The following is a 19,088-nucleotide window of genomic DNA, read 5'->3' on the forward strand; positions in this document are numbered from 1 at the left end:
GTGGACATTCGCACTCTTTAATCCGTTACAAACCCTCCAACAGTACTAAATGTGCATTCAGAAAGCACGCTGGATGCAGGACAGGCTAGTAGCTCAATTGCATATTGAGCAAGTTTCTGGCCAGTGGTCCATCCTCAAGACCCAGTAAGCCAGTGGTGGATGCTCTGTTGGGAAGGTCTTCAAGTCTGCTCTTGCCCCTAGATATTAATACAGATGTAATAGATGTAATACAGACGCTGGCGATGGTTGCTTGAACCAATCAGACCTTGGCGTTGAGGCCTGAAAAATTGTTTAAAGGCATCGGTCAGCCGGCCACCTTCTCCACTGCTCTTCCTCTGACTGAACGAAGCCTCAGCAACACGTTGTCCAGCACCAGGAAATTGTAATCTCCCAGGGTCTGGAAATGCATTGCACAAACCTTTCTTCAAGGCCTCCTGAAGAGGTTTCATCCTCGGCTCACTCTGCAAAGGCAGGATGCGTTCTGCAACCTTACCCTTGTAACGTGGATCAAGAAGGGTTGCCAGCCAGTAATGATCCCTCTCCTTGATACCACGAATCCTAGGGTCCTTTCGCAGGCTTTACAGAATCAGGGAGGCCATGCAGCGTAAGTTTGCAGAGGCATTCAATTCTCAGTCCTCTGGGTCACTAAGGATCACATGATCCGTAACTACCTCCTCCCAGCCACGTACAACTCCTTGGGTTTCTGGGGACTGAAAATCATCCCTTGAAGACTGCTGCTGAGTGTTATCCTCTACATCCATGCTGACACAATCCTCCTCCTCCTCTTCTTCCTGTGTGTTTGGCGGGCCCGCAGGAATGCTATCTGGATAAAGGGGGCCTTGAAAGGAAAGGAAGTTCTCCTCTTCCTCTCGCTGTTCTGCCTCAAGTGCCCTGTCCATGATTCCACGAAGCATGTGCTCCAACAGGAAGACTAGAGGGACAGTGTCACTGATGCATGGATTGTTGCTGCTCATCATCCTTGTGGCCTCCTCAAATGGTGACAGGACAGTGCATGCATGCTTGATCAGAAGCCACTGGCGTGGCGAAAAGAAGCCAAGCTCCCCTGACCCTGTTCTGATGCCATACTCGCACAGGTACTCAATGATGGCCCTCTGCTGTGTGTGCAGCTGCTGCAGCATTGCCAATGTTGAGTTCCACCTGGTGGGCATGTCACAAATTAGGCGGTTGGTGGGCAGGTTGTCAGTCAGCCGAGCACTGGCATTGTATGACCGGCGGAAATGAGCATAGACTTCTCTGGCCTGCCTCAGGAGATCCTGTAAAACTGGGTAACTGCTCAAGAACCAAATTCAGGATGTGTGCCAAACATGGAACATGGGTCAAGTGTCCCTGTCGGAGGGTGGAGAGAAGGTTGGTGCTATTGTCGCATACAACCATTCCTGGCTGAAGCTGGCATGGCATCAACCACTTCTGAGCCTGCCCCTGCAGAGCTGACAGAATCTCTGCCCCAGTGTCGCTCCGTCCCCTAAGCAGACCAACTCAAACACTGCATGGTATCTTTTTGCCTGACTGCTTGTGTAGCCTCTTGAACACTTATGGAGTACCGCTGGTTCAGAGGACAATTCTGCAGAAGATGCCATAGAGGAAGAATAAGAGGAGGGGGTGGAGGAGAGAACTGTGGCAGAATCACCACTAGTATTTTGGAGGCGTGGTGGAAGAACAAGCTCCAACAACACTGAACCCTGTCCTGCATCCTTCCCAGCTGCCAGCAGACTTACCCAGTGTGCTGTAAAGGAAAGGCAACATCCTTGCCCATGCTTGCTGGACCATGAGTCAGCAGTAATATGCACCTTACTGCTGACCGCTCTGTCCAACGAGGCCAAAACATTGCTTTCCACATGCCGGTAGAGAGCTGGAATGGCCTTCCGTGAAAATAAATGGCATTTTGGAACGTACCACTGAGGTACAGCATATTCCACAAATTCACGAAAGGGGGCAGAGTCTACCAGCTGAAAAGTGAAGAATAGGGAAAAAATTGTGCTAGGATAAACAACAGAAAAAAAAAAAAAACAGAATCACGCTATCAAAATTTGATGTCAATAATGAAAATAAATCTCATACATACATCCAATGATAATGAATGCCAAGGGTGCGTTTGAATAAAAACCCAAACATCTGCATACACAAATTGATAATAAACCGAAATACGTGCTTTGTAGATAAATTGTGGTACACAAATATAAATATGAGTCAACAGTTCATGAAAAAATCCCATGAAATTATAAAAAAAGTGAAATAAAAATTATTAATAAATTGAAGATGAACATCTAAACACCCGTGCAAAAATGTATAAATGAAAAATCCATAAGATGCAAGCTGAATATCATCAGAAAGATGTTGGGTGAAGGTTTTAGTCAAATCCACCACCAAAACAGCAGAAATGGACTCTTACCAGAGCTCCATGATCCCCTATAACAGAGGATCTAGGAGTGCATGTATAGAAATACTGGATGGCTTCAGGAAAACCAGAAAACCTCAATATCGGGCGGTCCCCTCCCGACCAATCAGATCACGGTGGAACTCCCATGGTGCATGAAAGATATATGTAAAAACTCCATAGTGTAAAACCGTCATTTATTTAAGCGTTAAAAAAAAAGGAAATACACTCAAAATGTTGCAGTTAAAATCAAGCCTGAAGTCTGCTCAGCCGGCCGGAGCACGAGCAGACAACCCGTCCTCTGGGTATACGAAGTACAAGGTGACGTCAGTGCGTTGCTCCGCCCTACTCATTTTGTAATAACTTACGTCGTCCAGGGGCATGGTCGGCGCACTGCGTCACCTCCAATTATACTAAACATTGCGCACCAAACCTCGTTCTGAGTCACCAGACATTAACGCACATGCGCGGTGATGCAAAATAGATGTCCACCGTACTGAGTAATATGCGGACCCATGTTGGTCACCCAATCAAAAAAAGCTCTAATGAACCAGTTAGCCCTCATATCTGAAGCACAAAACTGTAATTAAATTGCCACTAAGGCTAAACTATGTATAAAATATATATATAAAAAGTATAAAAAGTGTCACCTCGTGGAACTGCGCACCGGAAGTGTCTTAGATGTTTGTAAAGGTGACAAAAAATAAAATAATTACCTAATCTAACCCCTCGAGCAAGACAACGAACCGTTGTCATATTATATGTTCAATTGTGAGAGATCAAAAATAATAAATAAAAAGTATAACAGCAGATGAGACAACGCTCATCCGTTGCGTATTACTTGTACTTGTTACTTGACTCAAAGCAAGAAACATAAATAAATTATAACACATAAATTATTAAATTATACAATTAATGAACATTAGTAGGGACATTGATCCACAAATACAATGTAAATTACATATGTAGTGGTTATCTTATATCAAAAACATCCACTCATGTTGACCATGGTGGAAAGTCGTGATCACAGCAAAAAATGCATACAAAAGAAAATAACCAATTAAAAAATATTGAATCAATACAGCCTCCACATGACATCACAAGAGCCCTAGGGCTCATAAAAACTGACCAAAGGGTCAAATGAATTAAAATGAAATAAAAATAAAAAAAAAAGTACCAGTGAGACCGGACAGAGACATAAGCCACAGACTAAGAGTTGTTGATGAATGCGTTGACGTCAGTGTCCACGTTTAAACCAAAAGGTACATAAGTTTTGAGATGAAAAATCTAAGACATTTCTTGTTTGGAAATTTCCCTAACGAGTGAACTCCCCCTCCAATGGGGGTTTATACTTGTCAATCAACATGTATAGTGTATTGGAGGGGTCTCTATTGTGCACTTCGTCATAATGTCTGGATACTGAATGTTTTGTAAAGCCTCTCCTGATGTTACCGATATGTTCGCTTAACCTGACTTGAAGGGCCCTTTTGGTCCTCCCAACATATTGCAGCCCACATGGGCACTGGATGAGATAAACCACCCCCTCGGACGAGCATGCGATAAAAAGGTTCCACTTCAAAGGTCCGAGACACATAATCACACACATAGGTTGGACTTGATGGACTTGTGTCTTTTTTCAACCTCACCTACTATGTAACTATGTAGGTACTAGTTGATGTGAACTTGCAAATTTTTTTCTCCTTCAGGGAGCAAACCTGGCATTTTTTGCATCTGTAATAGCCCTGAAGGTTTTGAAAAAAACACCTATTTACTCTTGGAGGGTCCTGTACACTAGGGGCAATTCTATTACCAAGTGACGAGGCCCCTTTGAATACTACCTGTGGTTTATCAGGCAGTATGTTCTGTAGAACCTGATCATTGCACAATAAGTGCCAGTGTTTCTGGATCAGTTTTTTAACACTCAGATGTTGTACCGAGAAAGTAGTGACAAATGGCAAGGACATACCACCATCCCTCACTTGGTGTAGTTCATCAACCAAAAGGGATGATCTATCCATACCTCTCACCCTCTCCACAGTTTAACACAATCTTTGGGGATCATACCCTTTCTCCAAAAATCTGGTGGAAAGAACAGCTGCCTGGTCATCAAAGGTTTTTAATTTGGTACAGTTACGCCTGAGACGTGTGAACTGGCCCAGAGGAACGGCCCTGAGCCAAGGTCCATAATGGCAACTATCAGAGGAGATATATGAGTTTCTGTCCGTCGGCTTGAAATAAGTCGACGTGACAAACCTCCTCTCTTCCACTGTAATGGTGAGATCTAGAAAATTGATCTCCTTCAGGCTCGCCTCAAAATTAAATTTAATGCCCCTATCATTAGCATTAAGGGAGGCTATAAAACTCAATAGATCAGCCTCCCTACCATCCCATAGGAAGAGGACGTCATCAATATATCTGGCCCATAGGACCACCTCTGGTCTACGTTGGGTATCGATGGCGTCCTCCTCCCATTTAGCCATAAATAGGTTAGCCAGGCTAGGGGCAAAATTGGCCCCCATAGCCACGCCCCTAACCTGGCGATAGAACTGTTGGTCAAACACAAAAAAGTTGTGAGTGGCAGCAAAATTTAATAACGCCATAATGAAGTCGATCTGCATTGAAACCAATCCAGAGTCCTTTTCAAGATATAATTTAACTGCCTCCAGGCCCAAACAGTGGGGGATGATGGTGTAGAGCTAATTAACATCTGCTGTAACTAGCCATAGTCCCTCATTCGGGGTGATCCTGGATAAAATGTTGATCACTTGTTTAGAGTCCTTAATATAGGATGGAATTTTTTTAACCAGGAGCTGTAAACAATGGTCAATGTACTTGCCCTCCCGGGACGTAATCGAGTCAATCCCACTCACTATGGGGCTTCCCGGGGGGCAAGTTTGACTCTTGTGTATCTTCGGAAAATAGTATAAGACAGGGGTACGTGGGGCACATGGTACCACAAAAAGTCTTTCTTTTTTAGTGAGAATACCTCTATGGAGACCTCTTTCCACAATAATTTCTAATTCTTTCTTATATTTGGAAACAGGGTCCCTAAAAAAAGGGGAGTAGGTCTCGTGGTCACCCACAATCCGGTACATTTCTTTGAGATAATCGCTACGATGAAGGACAACAATCCCCCCCGAATTGGTCATTCGGCCGGTCGAATGACCAGTGATTTGTTCTGACATAAGTCAAGGCCCATCTCCAGATCTCTCTGCATTTTGACCTTTTTGACTTTTATGTGCTCCAAGTCTCGTAATACAACATCCCTGAAAACACGGATAGAAGGTGCCATGGTCCCAGGGGGGTTGAAAAGGGAAGCGTTGGAAAGGCCAGAGTGCTAAAACTCCGAATGTGTTCCAAGGTTCCCTTTGACGGGGTTGGATAGTAGGTATCTTTTGATATTTAGCTTACGGACATTCTTATGTATGTCCATATACGTCTGAAATTTGCTCAAGCTCCTAGGCGGAGCAAATTTCAGACCCTTATCCAGCAGCTTCTTTTCATTATCTGTCAGTACCTGTTGGCTCAAATTATAGATACCCGCACCTAAGTTCTTTTTCTTTTTTGCTGCCTGGACGCGCTGCCCCCCTCTAGTTCCTCTCTTTGTTCCACAGGTCTTTTGAGATTGTGATTGTTCCTGGGAAAACCCCAATTCTGATTGGTCTGACCATTGGGGGGACCGTGATATTGATCCGGTATTACTTGATTATAACCCGGTCTATAATTGACTGATCGGTATACATCATTATTCCTCCTTGGGGTATCGAAATCATAACCCCTGTCATTAAACCTAGGGCTCCCGGGGTCATCCAAATCAAATAGGGGGAAAAAACAATTTTGCATAGGGATATAATATCCATGGTTCCTCTCAACCCTATCATAATAGGAAGAACCCGGTTGGTCATACTCCCGTATATAGGGGTGTGGTCCCTGCCTAACTGAATTGTTAGCCCATGGCTGCAGGGATGGAGGGGGGAGGAGTCGATACGGATCCGGAACCTGATTGTCTTGTCTATAACCATTTCTGGCCCTGTTATCATCCATGGGTTGGGATGGACCTTTCTTAATGGTCTTAACTTGATGATTGTTAGCCCTTTTAGTTTTATTTTTGTTTTGTAAGGTACCTCTTTTTGGTGACTGATAGGAGTCTCGCCTAATTGGAATACGATTGGGATGGTTGACCCCTGATCCACTTGATGTGGTCGGTTGGGGAAGAGTATCCATCTGGTTGTCACCCTCATCCTCAGAAGCTAATTTCTTCTGCCAGACGAACACATACCCAGACTGATAATCTTCTGTGTCCCTAATGAACTTTTTCTTCTTTATAATTTTCTGTTCCTTATCTTCCTTCTCAAGCGTTTTTAACAAGGATTTGGAACATTCCTTGTATTCCTCACTGTTAATGAAGGGTATCAACCTATCTTTAATAAGTTTAATTTCTCTATCCAAGCATGTGAGTTTCTCCCTCTTCCTCTGTACAAGGAAGCGCAAGAGATCCACACCAGCATCATTTAGGTGTTTATACCAGTCTACCAGCTGAAAAGGCAGCAGTTGCAGTGCTAGCAATTTGGCCAAGCTAGCATTTAGACGCTGAGCATGTGGATGGCTGGGACCGAATTTCTTTCTACGGTTCAGCAACTAGGGTAGGGAAATTTGCCTGCTAAAATCAGATGGTGGTGTATTGCTAGCAGATTGGCTGCAAGTACTTGGGACACCTATTGCTATACCTTCATTCCTGTCAGTGGAGGTTTTTGAAAGGACTAGAGGTATAGTAGGGTTGGAGATCCCAGATGAGCAGCAAGTCTGCCTTTTTCTTTGATGTGGGTCTTTCAAGTGCTGTTGCCAACAGACTGCATGAAAGGTCGTCATATGTCTGGTCAAGCATGGGCTGCTGTTCTGGCCATGCTTGATCCGCTTCAGACATAGGTTGCAAACAGCAATTGTGCGATCTGCTGCACACTTGTCGAAAAAGGCCCACACCAAGGAACTTTTAAAAGTCAGTGGGGAGTCAGCAGCGCCCTGCACCTGTGGAGCTCTGCGGTGTGATGCATTAGGGTGGCTGCCCTTAAACTCCCCCCTAGAGAACATCCTGACTCATTGGAGTTGTGCCTCCTCCTCTCTTCTCTCAGGCACCCAAGTACAGTCAGTGACCTCATCATCCCTTCCCTTCTCATCACTGGAGCAAACTTGGCAGTATGTTGCAGCTGGGGGAACATGACTGCCAGTTTCTTGTCTTTCTTGGGCACCCTCTCTCTCTAGGCTCACGTTACTCCCTTCCTCAACCTGGAAACCAACATCGAAGCCTTCAAATTGCTGTGCATCCTCCAGCAGCATGTACCCGACACTGTGGTTGAATAATTCTGGGGACTCCTCCGTGCATGATGGTGGGGCTACAGAAGGAGTGACTGTGGACAAGGAGCCGGTAGAATAGGCCACATCGGCAGCTGCATTGGAAGGCAAATTACTTTGAGCCTGGGTGACAGAGGATGAGGAGGATGAGGATGGCTTTGTTATCCCCTTCACCAACTCTTCTGCATGTTCTGGCTCAATAACACGGCCAGCAGCAGAAAAAAAGGACAAGCGTGCCCCACGGCCACCTGCAGAGGATGCATCATGTTCATGTCCAGCACTGTTGACTGTAGACACAGAGGCTGTTTGCCCTCTTTTAGTGGCCTGTGAGAGTCTGCCTATCCCTGGTGGCCTTCCGGACATGATGTATATTTTGTTTTGCAACACCACACCACACTGTATTGTATACTGTGTACACCACCAGAAGTGTAGTAGAAACTTTTTACACACTTTATTAGATACTGTGTACACCGCCTGCACTGTATTAGCAACTGTACTATGACTGCACTGTATTTTGTACTGTGTACACCACCAGAAGTGTAGTAGAAACTGTACACACTGTAATAGACACTGTGTACACCGCCTGCACTGTATTAGCAACAGTACTACGGCTGCACTGTATTTTATACTGTGTACACCACCAGAAGTGCAGTAGAAACTGTACACACTGTATTAGATACTGTGTACACTGCCTGCGCTGTATTAGCAGCTGTACTATGGCTGCACTGTATTGTGTACTGTGTACGCCACCAGAAGTGTAGTAGAAACTGTACACACTGTATTAGATACTGTGTACACCGCCTGCACTGTATTAGCAACTGTACTACACCTGCACTGTATTGTGTACTGTGTACACCACCAGAAGTGTAAAGTGTAGTAGAAACTTGTAACTCTGTATTAGATACTGTGTACACCGCCTGCACTGTAGCAACTGTACTACGGCTGCGCTGTATTTTGTACTGTGTACACCGATGATCAATAGGAGCTGTGTCTTCCTTGTTTGAATCTACTGTGTACACCACCAGAAAAGTAGTAGAAACTGTACTACGGCTGCACTGTATTGTGTACACCACCAGAAGTGTAGTAGAAACTGTACACACTGTATTAGATACTATGTACACCACTAGAAGTGTAGTACAACCTGTACACACTGTATTAGATACTGTGTACATCGCCTGCACTGTATTAGCAACTGTACTATGGCTGCACTGTATTGTGTACTGTGTACATCAGCAGAAGTTTAGTAGACACTGTACACACTGTATTAGATACTGTGTACAGCGCCTGAGGTGTATTAGAAACAGTACACCACAGAATGCACTGTAGATATAGACTACACTGGATGCAGAGTATATATATATATATATATATATATATATATATATATATATATATATACACATATACACACACACACACACACACACAGTATCTCACAAAAGTGAGTACACCCCTCACATTTTTGTAAATATTTTATTATATCTTTACATGTGACAACACTGAAAAAATGCCTTAACCCTCTTGGGCATATACTTCACCAGAGCTTCACAGGTTGCCACTGGAGTCCTCTTCCACTCCTCCATGATGACATCACGGAGCTGGTGGATGTTTGAGACCTTGCGCACCTCCACCTTCTGTTTGAGGATGCCCCACAGATGCTCAATAGGGTTTAGGTCTGGAGATATGCTTGGCCAGTTCATCACCTTTACCCTCAGCTTCTTTAGCAAGGCAGTGGTCATCTTGAAGATGTGTTTGCGTTCATTATCATGTTGGAATACTGCCCTGAGGCTCAGTGTCTGAAGGGAGGGGATCATGCTCTGCTTCAGCATGTCACAGTACATGTTGGCATTCATGGTTCCCTCAATGAACTGTAGCTCCCCAGTGCCGGCAGCACTCATGCAGCCCCAGACCATAGCACTCCCACCACCATGCTTGACTGTAGGCAAGACACACTTGTCTTTGTACTCCTCACTTGGTTGCCGCCACACACGCTTGACACCATCTGAGCCAAATAAGTTTATCTTGGTCACATCAGACCACAGGACCTGATTCCAGTAATCCATGTCCTTAGTCTGCTTGTCTTCAGCAAACTGTTTGTAGGCTTTCTTGTACATCATCTTTAGAAGAGACCTCCTTCTGGGACGACAGCCAAGCAGACCAATTTGATGCAGTGTGCAGCGTATGGTCTGAGCACTGACAGTCTGACCCTCCACCCCTTCAACCTCTGCAGCAATGCTGGCAGCACTCATACGTCTATTTCCCAAAGAAAACCTCTGGATATGACGCTGAGCAGGTGCACTCAGCTTCTTTTGTTGACCATGGCGAGGCCTGTTCTGAGTGGAACCTGTCCTGTTAAACCGCTGTATGGTCTTGGCCACTATGCTGCAGCTCAGTTTCATGGTCTTGGAAATATTCTTATAGCCTAGGCCATCTTTATGTAGAGCAACAATTCTTTTTTTCAGATCCTCAGAGAGTTCTTTGCCATGAGGTGTCATGTCGAACTTCCAGTGACCAGTATGAGAGAGTGAGAGCGATAACACCAAATTTAACACACCCGCTCCCCATTCACGCCTGAGACCTTGTAACACTAACAAGTCACATGACACCGGGGAGAGAAAATAGCTAATTGGGCCCAATTTGGACATTTTCACTTAGGGGTGTACTTTTGTTGCCAGCGGTTTCAACATTAATTACCGTGTTGAGTTATTTTGAGGGGACAGCAAATTTACACTGTTATACAAGCTGTAGACTCACTACTCTACATTGTAGCAAAGTGTCATTTCTTCAGTGTTATCCCATGAAAAGATATAATAAAATATTTACAAAAATGTGAGGGATGTACTCACTTTTGTGAGATACTGTATATATATATATATATATATATATATATATATATATACATATATATATATATATATATATATATATACACACATACACATACATACACACACACACACACATATATATATATACACAGTGGAACCTCGGATTACAAGCATAATCCGTTCCAGGAGTATGCTCGTAATCCAAAGTGCTCGCATATCAAAGCGAGTTTTCCCATTGAAGTCAATGGAAACGAAAATAATTTGTTCCGCATTGACTTCAATGGGATGCAATACCGCATGCAGCCAGAGGCGGGGGGGCGCCAGAGAGCCTTGGAAACGTCCGAAAAGGCCTGAGCACACTTCGGCTGACCTCGGCAAACCTCGGAAAGACTCCATTCACGAGCCTACATGCTTGTATAGTAAAATAGGGAAAGAATGGCATCTATTATACAAAACATGAGAAGTGTAATTGTACATTCATACAGAAAACAAAAAAAATGAGAATTATACCCAGGAAAAAAGATACTGAGAATTACAGGACAAGAGAAGTGCTATTGTGCAGAGTCCATACATACAGAATAATACATACAGAGTATTAATATATACAGGCAGTCCCCAAGTTACAAACATTCGAGTTATGAACGACTCATACTTACGAATGGAGGGAGAAACATGAAGTGAAAGGAAATCTACCCCTAGGAAGGGAAATTCACTCCAGTAATAGTTAACATGGGAAAATGCAGGGCTGCTGATAGAGAGGGATCACCAGTCCTTCAGTAAAGGACCCCGGCACACAGGGGGCCCCAAACAGCAGGGGGAATTGGTGCGGTCAGGTGGAGGGGCAATTACAGAAGGATGCCCTGTGCGACTCTCTGCAGCAGCTGGAAGCCAGTTTCTCCCCATGTTGCTGGCTTTCAGCTGCTGCAGAGAGAGACACAGAAAAAGGGCATCGTTCCTGTAATTGCTTCCCTGACACTGATACCCCTCCTGGTTCTGCCTGCCTCTGATTCCCCCCCCCCACATGTCTCCTGTCACAGTGACGCCCCCCCTCCCACAGCACTGCAGGCTTCCCTGCTGTGTCTCAGCCAATGATGAGCAAAAGAGATCCAAGAGAGCACCCACTCTTGTGCACATTGCTGCATCAGGATCGGGCTCGGGTAAGTATTAGGGGGGGCTGCGGGGGGGGGGAGCTGCATACTGAAGGTTTTTTACCTTCATGCATAGAATGCATGAAGGTAAAAAAAAAACTTCAACCTTTACAACCACCTACAAGAAAAAGACTACTGTGCATTATTCATATATACAGAACAAGAACAGATATTGCAAATTACATCCGGAATCCAAAAAAGAGGAAAGTGCGGTTTTAAAAAGCAACCCAACTAGATACTGAGAATGACATCCATAAAGAAAACAGGTTTCATGTACACAATAGAAGAGGAAGACTTTTGCATTAATGTGATTCTAAAGCTAAAACATTTTTTACCTTAATGCATTCCTAGCAGAAACAAGTAGGAATTCGCAACAACATGTAAAACTCCTTGCAATGCATACTGATCACTCAGAAGGGATTATGTTTTAAGCAAATTTGATTTAAAAAAAAGGTAAGCGAGTAGTACTCACGGTTTTGCACTCAGGTATCTTGTTCTTAGTACATGTATGTTTTTTAGTGAGTCTGCTGAAGAGTAACTAGATTACTGAGCGTCTAATAATCTGCCCCTTTGTACTTTCAGAGAAGATAAACCAGTAAAATCTTTACTCTACCTCCCCCCTCTAGATTCACTGCTGAATCATGACATGACAGGAAGAAAGCTCTTGAGGTTTATAGGTAGGGAAAAGAGAAGGAAATGGAAACCTGTACTGCGAAGGTATGTACTGTATGCAGGTTACCACACCTAATCTTTTCTTTTTAAAACAATGACTGATATCTTCCACCCACTACTCCTAAGGAAATATCTACAAGGCTATGTCCAGCCTAATACACCGGCAGTTTTTTCTTTTGTTCAACCCACCGGGCTGAACAAAAAAAAAAAAAAACTGAAGAGCTCGGGAGGAGCCGCTGTACTAGCATCGGATAGTTAGTACATCGGCTCCTCCCGCTGAGCTATTGTGTTCTGACAGGGCGCCCCCCCCCACCAGTCATTGGCTGAGATTGCTGATTGGATGCCGATCGGCAGACATTTTTTGCTCATGCCCCTTCAACAGAAGCCAGCCGTTCGACTGGCTTCTGTCGGACTGGCTGCCGTACACACAGGACAAATGTCTATTGAACCGGATGATACCGCCCGATATTTGGCCCCTGTGTACAGGCCTTAAGACCCTAACTAGTTGCCGCCTGCCCACGTCAAATGACGGCGGGCGGTGCGGCTCTCGTTCTGGGACGCCGTCATATGACGGCGTCCCAGAATGGCCGCTCTTGTGTGCCCGCAGCCTAGGACACGGTGTGACCCCCATCTCTGTAAAGTCCAAATCACAGCCGATCACATGTAAACACGGAGATGCCGGTAATCGGCGCTCCTCGCACACTGACAGACTGTGGCGAGGAGAGCCAAACAGCGGCATCTGATGCCCTGATTACAATATGGTGCCAACAGTGTCACCTATCAGTGCCCACCATTGCCCACCATTTCCAGCAATCAGTGCCCAACAGTGGCAGCAATCATTGCCCACCACTGCCCACAAGTGCCAATCAGTGCCTATTAGCGATGCCAGTCAGTGCTGGCTATCAGTGCTGCCTATCAGTGTTGCCCATCAATGCCCATCACTGCTGTCTATCAATGCCCATCAGTGTCACCCATCAGTGCCACCCATCAATGCCCATCAGTACCGCATATCCATTCCACCTATCAGTGTTCACCAGTGCCGTCTATTAGTGCCCATCAGTGCCACCTAACAGTGCCCATCAGTGCCACCTATTAGTGCCCATAAGTGTGGCATATTAGTGCCTCCTCATCAGTGCCACCTAATCAGTGCCCATAAGTGCCACCTCATCAATGCCCACCAGTTCAGCCTATCAGTGCCCATCAGTGCTGCCTCATCAGAGCACATCAGTGAAGGAGAAAAATTACTTAGGTTACAAAATTTACTGACATAAACTACCGTCAGTAAAAAAAAAGTTCTTAATTTTTTTTTTTCTTCATTTTGGTCTGTTAAATATGCCATTAAAGTGTGTAGATTTTGTAGAAGGAATGATGAACAGTCAGATGAATCTTGTGAAGAGCTTGTTTATTCCAGTCAGCAGAGAGCCACATGTAACACATATTTCTTCTAGTTTCACTTCATAACTTCCTGTTCCCACCCCCAGGTCCTAACACAGCTATGTAAATACAACACATACATTTTCTGCAAAGTGTTTTGTTAAATTTGTCCTTCTTCTTGAAGTAATGTCCCTCTGTCCCTCTTTCCCCCTCATTTGTCCCTCATTTTGGTCTGAGCCGTATACTTAAAATGCACTTTTTTTATCTTTCAAAAAGTGTTTCCCAGTGCTAAACCTTTCACCCAATTTCTAAATTGCTGCATTTGTACATTTTAAAAGCCAATATAAAGCAATGGTAGTGGGATAAAAAGCCCTTGTGGATTTAATTAACTTTTTTTTGGGTAATTCTCCTTTAAGGGTGTCTGGCAGGGGGCGTGCCCTATGCCTTCATATGTTTTGTTAGTGGGTGTCCCTCTTTCCAATCTCAAAATGTCGGGAGGTATGGTGTTATCAGATTGCCCTTCACCTCTTTAGACTACAGAAAACCTCATCCCTATGTTTTGGAGATGAGAGGGGATGTTCTGTAGCCCTAAAACACTACTGGTCCTAGGTAGACAATGCTGATTCTCTATAAATGCAGTGCATTATATAAACATTGTGACCATGTGACAGGAAGTGTGTTGCTAGCAGGATTACCTAGTAAAAAAAGAAAAATCATGAAAAAAAGAAAAGAAATGCAGCTACAGCATCTAAGAATTAGTAATCTGTTCTATATTACATGATTGTTCTTTCCACAACTGGGTGGCTGGGAATGGCTAGGTCTGATCTAAACTTATTTGGGTTCTGAAATCTTCCTGCAGTTTTTACAATCAATCAGGATCAACAGTCTATCACCCACACAACACCATATTAACAAGTCTTTAGCCTGACAATTTTATAACATATGTCACTGGACAAAGTAAGAGCTATCTGAGTTTTTTTCATCAAATTATCTTTTTTAAATCAAATTTGGTCCACCATCTGAAAATACCAGGAGTGGGGATTGAACCAACATGCATATACCTCCATTGGATCTTAAGTCTAATCGGACATTCCGACAACAAAACCGTGGATTTCTTTCCGATGGATGTTGGCTCAAACTTGTCTTGCATACACACGGTCGCACAAATGTTGTCGGAAATTCCGATCGCCAAGATCGGAATGCATTTAGTCTATGCATTTAGCATAGACTTAGCATATATAGTGCCGACGTACAACACGTACGACGGCACTATAAAAAGGAAGTTCAATACCAAGTGTACCACCCTTTGGGCTCCTTCTGCTAATCTCGTGTTTATCTCGTGTTAGTAGTTTGGTGAGAGACGATTTGCGCTTTTCAGCCTCGTGCTTTTCAGTTCATTACTGCTCTTCAGTTTGTGCTTGTGGGTTCGTATCTGTTCTTCAGTGCGTGTTGTCAGTTCGTTCCTGTCTTTCAGTGCATTCTATTTAATAGATCATATCTGTTTTTCAGTGCGTTCTTGTCCGCTCGTTTCTGATTTTCAGCTCGCTCTTTTCAGGCCTTTCTGATTTTCAGTGTGTTCTGTTAGTTCGTTCTGACCAGCCGACTGTTTTGAAGCCATGTTGCAGGTACGTACTCATCGTAGAGTTCGTGCTGTGCAGGGGCTTGGTGTTGAACAGGGCAAGGAGGAGTTCATGGACGAAGAATTGGTTGCTCCAGCATGACCAATTCTCACACATGCCTTTGCTGCAGGAGATCCGTGAGAATAATCCTGGTGATTTCAGGAATTATCTCCGGATTATAGACCCCGTTTTTCGCAGTTTGCTAGCTTTGCTGTCCCCTTATATTATGAAGCAGGACACCTGCATGCGGCAAGCCATCAATCCCGAGCAGAGGCTCGTTGCCAACTTGTGGTACTTGGCGACGGGGAGAAGTCTGCAGGACATCAAGTTCTCAACAGGCATCTCCCCCCAGGCTCTGGGGATCATTATTCCAGAGACCTGTTCTGCCATTATACAGGTCCTGCAGAAGGACTATATTAAGGTAAGTTTTCTCCTTTAACATCACATTCTATGTATTTAATGTTTGCTAATGTATTGTATTTATTTCATCATTCCCTAATTACCATGATTGTAATATGCAGTGAGTGTCCTCTTTGTCCTCATGCATGCTGTAAGCTTTTAATGCTCCTTTTTTGTCCTTCATGCATATTTGCCTTCACTAACCTCCCCAGCATGCTATCCTGGGCCCATACACATCTAGTCTAGTCACTTAACGTTTTTTTGTCAGCTCCATTGTAGTGCTTACTTTAAAAACACCACCTAAAATGTGTCCAAATGTTATTGTTGTCCTTAAATTCAGGCAAGAGGCTTTTTTTGGAGGGAGGGCCCAAAATCATTTTGTGGTCAGATTTATGGATGAATTAACCAAAGCATGTAGTGCAAGGGCCTACCTGAATACTTTCAAATGGTACTGTTTAAAGTTTTGTTCCCCTATTATCTTAATAGGCAATTGCAGAATGTAAAAAAGTGCTTCAATTTGTACAGTGTGTATTCATATTTTTGTATTATAACACTTCTTACCTGTCCAGTGGGCTGCCAATAGTGTAAGTAAGGAGGGGCTGGCCAAAGTAACACACATTATTTATGCATTCAGCTCTCAATGAAGTGGAGAGGGTTACCTGTCCAAAACATCTCCCCCCACCCTAAAATGTTTACAATGGACCATTAGAGGGGGTGAGGAATCTGATAAGTGGACATTTTACTTTTGTCTTTAAATACTCCTTAAAATAAATGTTATACTTATGTTGACCAAGAATGTTTGTATCTAATCTGCTTGCAATGTTATGTGCATAAGTACTAATTTTTTTTTTCTTGTTTGACTCCACAGTTTCTTTCAAACCTACAGGAATGGCAGACTGTGGCATCCCAGTTTGCCCAACATTGGGACTTTCTTAACTGCGGAGGGGCAATAGATGATAAGCACGTCCACATCGTCCCACCCCCCAACTCTGGATCGTACTATTATAATTATAAGGGGTTTAATAGTATTGTGATGTTGGCGGTGGTGTCTGCGACATACAAGTTCTTGTATGTGGACATGGGGAAAAATGGCCGGATGTCGGATGGTGGATTCATTGCCAGACAGGGTTCTTCCGACGTCTCCAGAATGGCGGCTTGTGCTTGCCACCTCTGGAAGACAACGTGGCTGGTCTTCTCCCGTTTGTGTTTGTCGCTGATGAAGCATTTAGGCTGGGTGACCATCTCATGAAGCTATTCCTGATGAGGACCCTCACCCCGGAGCAGAGAGTTTTTAACTAACGACTGGCAAGAGCCAGAAGAGTCGTGGAGAATGCATTTGGAATAATGGCCAGCCGGTTCCTCCTATTTCTGACAGCGATACACATGGCGGAATATAAACTGAACTATATTGTCCTTGCCTGCTGCGTTCTCCACAATTACCTCAGAAAAAATGCAACAAACTATGTGGCCTCAGTTGGGACTGAGGCTGGACTTCAAAATACTAATCTGACGACACTTGAACCTGGTCATCCTGGCCTGCCCCCCCAAAGCTCCCGTGAAGTTAGACAAAGTTATCTCGAGTACTTTGTGGGTAGGGGGGCCATTAATGTGCCAGATAATCTTTAAAACATTTTTGAAATAAATATTTTTATAAACTAAAATAATATTTCATTTGATTTACTGCTTGTGTTTCTTTTAGCTGTCTCCTAGGTTCTCCGATGGCCTTTTTTTTTGTCATTTTCCTCAATAGTGCAAACGTAATTTATTTGATACACGAGGTGATAATAATATCTTCTTCAGCTAACCATTATGTTGTGGGTCTGCTACACACATTGTTTTTGTTGTTAATGTATGTAATGCATTAATTATAAAAATAATCATCCTTTTCAGCACCATGAATTAATTGCTTTAAGTCCCTAAAATGGCCTGATTGGGGCAAATTTTAGAGCACTGTGGGGGTTATTTACTAAAGGAAAATACACTTTGCACTACAAGTGCACTGAAACTTCACTGAAAGTGCACTTGTAGTGCAAAGTGAATTTGCCTTTAGTAAATACCCCCATTGTCACTGTAAACACCAACTTACCGTATATACTCGAGTATAAGCCGAGTTATTCAGCACATTTTTTTGTGCTGAAAGTGACCCCCTCGCCTTATACTCGAGTCAAGCACTTTTCTGATGCAAAGAATGACATTTTCCAAACTGAATTTGGGGCCCCATATCTTGGGGCCACCTGATGCTAGGGACCCCAGATTTGGTGTGCAAACACAGTGGAACTAGGACTACAACATATCTAAAGCTGGGGTTACTAGCACCAAGTGGCCCAGAGATATGGGGCCCCAAAATAAGTTCGGAAAATGTCATTTTCTGCTGCAGAAAACTGCTTGACATTTTCCGAACCGACCCTGTATCTCGGGGCCATTTGATGCTGGACATATTGGATATGTTGTAGTGCTAGTTCCACTGGGTTTGAGCACCAAATTTGGGGTTCCTAACAACAAGTGGCCCAGAGATTCAGGGCCCCAAAGTCGCTCAACTGTGTCCACCTGCAGCAATGTCATTTCGGGACTCTTTGGGTCCAGAGACCCCAAATTTTGGCTGCAGCTAGGGGGCATCTAGGAACCCTTAACTACCAAGTTTGAAGTTCAGGGGACATATGCATGCAAACAGGCAGAGTGAGGCATGCAAATGGGCACAGTGAGGCTGAAAATGGGCATTGTTGACCCTCTTTTTCCCCTTACAGAAGCTGCGCATTTCTCACCCTAGGCTTATACTCGAGTCAATAAGTTTTCCCAGTTTTTTGTGGGAAAATTAGGTACCTCGGCTTATATTCGGGTCGGCTTATACTGAAGTATATACGGTACTCCATAAACTGGTATTGAGCATTGAAAGAAGAAGCCTCACATTGTTGAGTATAAAACATTTTACTCTGTGCACATTCATATGTGCATTAGAAAAGGGTTTTTTAACAAACCAACTTCTTTAGTGAATAACATTTTTATGTTTGACAGTAAAAATATCCTTTTTTGGTTAAACAGGCATTTTTAAAACCATAACATACACAACTCAGGAACTTACAAAGTTCAACTTTGATAAAGTGAAGGCCATATCAGACATTAGTATGTCCAAACTGTGTTGATCTTGCCTTCATCAGATGGGGTGATGTCACCCCTGTAAAAGCCAAATTTAGAAGATGCACCCAAATTGGGACTCAAAATGTGAATTTCCCTCCTGATCCCATGCCTAATGTCAAAATGTGCTAGCTCCCATCATGGCGGATCACTGGACGTGTTTCGGGGGTGC

At 43.8% G+C, this 19,088-nt stretch overlaps 1 protein-coding gene and 1 long non-coding RNA gene across 2 annotated transcripts in view; one reads left to right on the top strand and one right to left on the bottom strand.

Annotated features, from left to right (window-relative positions):
- The window catches only part of LOC141139184 (cytochrome P450 2K1-like), a 92,273-nt gene extending 79,798 nt beyond the window's left edge, over positions 1 to 12,475 (bottom strand). Inside the window, exon 1 of the mRNA XM_073625092.1 lies at positions 12,193 to 12,475. The gene's annotated coding sequence lies outside the window, so the exon portion shown is untranslated. The remainder of the gene's footprint in view (positions 1 to 12,192) is intronic.
- LOC141139198 (uncharacterized) overlaps positions 1 to 19,088 on the top strand; it is a 1,175,459-nt gene that overhangs the window by 876,551 nt on the left and 279,820 nt on the right. The gene's annotated exons all lie outside the window — the stretch shown is intronic.

The sequence above is a fragment of the Aquarana catesbeiana genome, linkage group LG04 (assembly GCF_042186555.1).
Source record: "Aquarana catesbeiana isolate 2022-GZ linkage group LG04, ASM4218655v1, whole genome shotgun sequence".
NCBI lineage: Eukaryota > Metazoa > Chordata > Amphibia > Anura > Ranidae > Aquarana > Aquarana catesbeiana.